Source organism: Leptosomus discolor, chromosome 1 (assembly GCF_034619465.1).
Source record: "Leptosomus discolor isolate bLepDis1 chromosome 1, bLepDis1.hap2, whole genome shotgun sequence".
Taxonomy (NCBI): Eukaryota; Metazoa; Chordata; class Aves; order Leptosomiformes; family Leptosomidae; genus Leptosomus; species Leptosomus discolor.
Genome location: NC_141391.1, coordinates 100941201 through 100946626, shown reverse-complemented (window position 1 = coordinate 100946626; position 5426 = coordinate 100941201).

The window sequence follows — 5426 nt, the reverse complement described above, 5'->3', positions numbered from 1 at the left end:
CGCGGCGGCCCCGCGCGGTCACGTGGCGGCGGCGGCGGCAGCAGCGGCCCCGCGCGGTCACGTGACCCGGCCCACAGGGAGGAGAAACCCTTCCCCAACCACCCGCTTCCGCCGGCGGGGGCAGAGGGGTGGGGTCTGTCCCATGATCATCCGGGTCTCTAGTAGCGTCATTTCTCAGCTTGGTGACTCCGCTTCCCGGTCGGCTCCGCCCGCTTCCTGATTGTGACAGCAACGGGGGCGGGCGGGAGCTTCCCGCCGGGCATGTCAGCGCCTTTCCGCCGCGGCGGGGGCGGCGGCGGCGGGCGGATCAGAGAAGTGGGTGACGCGGCAGGCCGCGGGAACTACAGCTCCCGGCGTGTCTGGAGCGCCAGCAGGGCCTGCGGCGGGTATGGGGCCGCCGCTTGGCCTGACGGGACTTGTAGGCGGTGCCCGCGGGAAGGTGGAGCATGCGCGGGGCGGCTCAGCCGCAACGGTCGAGCTCGGGGGAAAGGGGTCTTGCGCATGCGCAGCCGTTGCCTCGGGCCGGATGAGGCGGCGGGAGGGCGGCCGCCGCCTGCGGGGGCGCCCGGTGCCCTTCGCCACGGTCGCTGGTGTGGGGGAGGTGGCCGCGTCAGGCGCCGCTGTGGAAGCGGTGGTGGCGCCGGGACGGGGCGTCCTGCAAGCGGCGGCCGCGACGGTGCGGGCTCTCCGCTCCTGTGCCGCGGTGGTAGCGCTTGGGGGCCGCGTTCGAACTCGTGCGGTAACAACGGGAGATAAGGAAAGGCTTCGCAGTCTTCATCCTGCCTAGGCTGAAGGCGATTAGTCTTACGTACGCCTCGCAGTCATAAGGACCTATACATGAGGGCTGACTTTGTTACATACGGTTCAGCGTATTGAATTTGAAAACACATTCCGGCCTCTGTTCTCAAAGTTGCCTGCAACTTGTTAGGTAAATTTAAGAAGGCAATGCCTTGTAAAATACACAGTGAGAAAAATCTGGCTTAAACATCTGAAGCAAAGAAGTACTTGGTCTGGAAAATGTTGCAGGTGAACAGCTAATGTGTGTGGCCGTGTTTGAGTTCTGAGGGAAATTCTTCGGTCTCGTACAGATGAGGACCACAGATACAGAATTCCTGTGATTTCAGTGGGGCCAGAAATTGTCCATCAGCATATCTCAAGACTCAAACGAAATCCATAAAGCATGAATCTAGTTATGAATGTTAATGCTTTCCTAAAGTCATTAATCTTACTGCATTAAAAAGTGAGGGCGGCCATTTCATTGAGATGTTACAAGCACAGACCAGCTTCAGAGTTTAGCAACGCCATTCCTACCTCATTTTAAAAAGCGGGAGTTCTTGAATTCACTCTTAAACTATAGCTTGGTGGGGGAGCAGGGGATTATGACAGACTTCTGGGGTTTGACTACTAGCATTTAAATAACAAACCCTGAAAGCCTGAACTAAAAAAAAATCTGGAAGTGGCCTGTGCAGCTACTGTAAGCTGGCTCCACTGTAACAAATGTGCAGAGCTGAAGGGTCAAGACAAACTTGTCTGGGAAATGCCGTCTTCCAAGAAGTCTTTATCTTGCCCAAGATAGACACTTGGTGAACTGTTCATTGGTGGCATTGTGGATCTCCAAAGCCTGATTGTTAGAGCTGGTTCTCTCGATTGGAGCTTCTACCACTTTTTATTACTGTTCTCTGTGCAAACAGGTAATTTGAATGAGTCTAAATAAAATTAAGAGAATGAATAAACCTTTCAAGGACTCTGAAATTCTCTGTATTTTAATTTTATTGCCTAGTATAAATAACAGCTTTTTTAAAAGATTGGTATTTAGAAGCAGCAATCTAAAGATACATTTTCTTAAGCTTCATGTAGTTAAAAAAAAAAAATACAGCACCTATCAGTGCTGAGAGTACCATGCCCTAGCAACAGCGTGCAGAGGGACCATTCCTGAGCGGGAAGGGGTTTCCAGGAGTGGCAGGAGGGAAGCGCTCACAGCAGCCTACATGAAGCGGTCTGCAGCGCTCCAAGTCTGCTTGTGAAGCTGAGAAGACGGGTCTGTCCTATTCCTCCTCATCCTTACGCGCGCTTCGGTGCTGAAGACCCCCTCATCACTGTGCTGCTTGAGTGCTTACAGAAAGCTTGGCAAAAAACAGTGGAGAGTCTTGTAATGAGGAGCATCTTTTGGGAAAAGAAGTGAGATACTGAAGTCATTCCACATTCTGCAGTGTTTGTTTCAGAGGAGAGAGAATGAAAGTGGTCAGTGTAAAGAGAAAGGATTATTTAACTTTGGTTACTGAATATTAGTGCCATGCCTCGTATAGCTAGTTACTGTTACTGGTTACTGTGAGGCAGGTAGAGAGGGAATTTTTTCATTTTTATTTTATTTATCTACAACAAAGGAGAACTCAAAAGAAGAAAACGTCAGCCTAGCCAGTGTTGTTGCCTTCTGAGTGTGTAGATTTTTCTGCCATCACTTTCACAATCGAGTGTTTATCATTCTTAGGAAACTTTTTTAAAGGTACTTCAGTTACTCATTTCTAGGAACTGCAGTCTCATGTCCAGAAAAAGCTCCCGTTGGTACAAGCTGTAGCTGCCCATCTGCCTAGCAACCCAGATCATCACAAACAAACCTCTCTGGAGCACCCTGGCTCCCAGTGAGTGCGGTGTCCAAATACGGTCTCTGTATTGACAGTTCAGCGCTCCCAGTGCAGTTCTTTTTGCTGGCATTGGTTGTCTCCTTCATGACCATGACCTCTGATGCAAGGTATGTTCTGGTGGACTAGAGAGAATAAAAGAGATTAGCAGATGTGGCCATCAGTGTTTCTAAGTGTCTGGACCGAGCTGATACTAGTTAGAGATGCCCAAGCCAAACACCAACCTCATCTCTTCAACACAACTTGCCAAAATCTGACACTGATTTTCACTGTTACTTTCTTGTGATCATCCCTTCCCCTTTTAACCACTTTTATCCTAATATAATTTTTTAAAAAATGTTTTATCAGTGTCAAATCCAACTCTCTTGAGGGGAAGATCATGAGTCACCAAGTGATCATTTCTTGTATTACTTGTTTCTGTCATGTTACTAGTTACAGGCCTAACTGGAACCATTCGCAGGAACTGCTTTCTTTCGAGTGATCCAAGTTACAAATCCACCTTATACTGAATTATTTTGGAAGATTGGAGCAAAATCAGTTAAACAGTTCGAGCTTCCGAGAGCAAAGGCTTGAATTTTGGCACCAAGTCCTCTCATTGTCAGGAGTGTGCTGCTTCTGTCCACTTGAAAAATCCACTCCAAATTTGGACAAATGATGAGACTCAAATTTTTAGCCTTTGTTTGGCCAACGGGAGGTCCTTCAAAAAATCACAACTGTGTTTTGTTTGCCCCAGCCATGCTCCAGGCTGGAAGTGGAGAAGCAATGAAAAGGGAAAAGGGGGTAAGGGGAGGGGGGAATTCTCAGGGGAATGTTGATGCCCACAGAGTGGAGGTGGGAAGGCGGCTCACCTGCCACCGCGCCTGGGCTGACAGCCACTGCTGGCGGTGCCTGGGGCAAAACGCGGGGCTTGCTCCCTCTGAGGGCAGGCCTGTGGGGTGGCGACAGCCTGTATCGCTCCGAGGCCGTTTGGTGGCAGTGGTCTGCGATGGGGGTGAAGATATTCCCAGCAAATGATGTGTGTGTGGATCACTACTGTGCTATGTAGCAGAATCTGGGAGGTATTTTTGTTGCTTTCTTGGGCTTTTGGGAGTTTGGAGCTGCTAGTTAGATTCCGGAGTTAAAGAATCACAGGTTAGGTAATTACAGCGCTAGGGTTACTCTGCAATCTTCAGGTGCTCTCTCTCTATGTGCATTTTAATGACAAAGTCATACTGAATGTTTCTGTCCCTTAAACTAGTTCTTTCATTCCTCCCTTTTTCCCATTTGTTTGTTTGTTTGTTTTGGGTTGGGTTTTTTTTAACATCATTTTATTTAGGAGATCTGAATTCATTTAGAAACACAGTAGCTACTTTGATGTGAACAGCTCTTTATTACTTAATTTATATAATTTTTACTGTTGTTCGTTCATGCAGTGCTGCATTCAGCTTCAAGAATGAGATTAAATATATTCTGTTTATTCCTGAATTTGTAAGAAAGAACTAGACTAAAAGATATGTATTTTACTTGAATTCATCTTGAATGTAATTCTACTTCTGGAGTTAACCAAACCCAAACTTGACTTTGAACTTCAGTTGTTGTCTTCAAGTTTTGCTGAGCCTGAACCAGAACTGAACTAGAACAACTCTGGTAACAGATAAACCTAAACTGAAACCAAATGGAAGAATTATATTAACTTCAGTAGAATGACACATACATTCGTTTTATGCATGTAACTGGTCTCATGTAAATGATGGGACATTATTTTAACAAATATGTTAAAGTCATTAATCTTACTGCATTAAAAAGTGAGGGCGGCCATTTCATTGGGACGTTACAAGCACAGACCAGCTTCAGAGTTTAGAATTGTTTAGAATTGTTAAATTGTTTAGAATAATCAGACTTCTAGGTTTTCCTTAACCCAGAGCTGAAATGCATGCATTAACTAGTATAGAATGACAGCGTTTGTAACTTGGAATGAGCAAAATTTAGTCTATGCAGATTGGGTAACTGTCCATAGGGAAGCTGAAACATACTTCTTTTCTGCTTTTGTAATAGTTTGGAAATCTTTGCTTAGACAACAGGGGTGTACTTAAGGAATTCAATGGGAGAAGTTGTACAGGTAATATAAAGTCATGACAGTAGAAATGTACTCGAAAGTTTACTACTTGCCAACAGGAAAATAGGGAGTACATACTACTGAAAGAGATCAGAGATGGTTAAGTTTAATGAACCAGTAATTTCAAATATTGTTCATGTGTTGGAGAATTTTTAGAGCACGACATGGTGTATATAAGCATGTGTTTCATAAACTGAAAATTGTTTTCCAGAGCACCTGAGTGGAAAGGCTATTCTTTACTCCTAAGTAACACAAAGGAGTTAGCTGAAGTAATAACTGTAACTGGTACACTAAACAACAGGAAGCATACTGAAAATCATTCTCTTTGGTGGAGAAATCATGCCAAATCCCAGCACTGTAACATGTAAGTGGTAGTGTTTCTGAATGCCTCAGAAATTAGGAAGATAATAAAAAGAAATTAAAATCTCTGTACCACATGTAGAGGCTATATACACATTAAATCTTATCAATGTTTTCTAAAACATTTCCCATTGCACAGAAATTTCTTTTTCATTAAAACTTATCCTCTAAAGTGTATCAGACTTAACTACACATGTAGTAGTTGCCCCTTACCTGGCACTAGTGAGGCCGCACCTTGAATACCGAGTTCAGTTTTGGGCCCCTCACTACAGGAAAGACCCTGAGATGCTGGAGCGTGTCCAGAGAAGGGCAACGAAGCTGGTGAAGGGTCT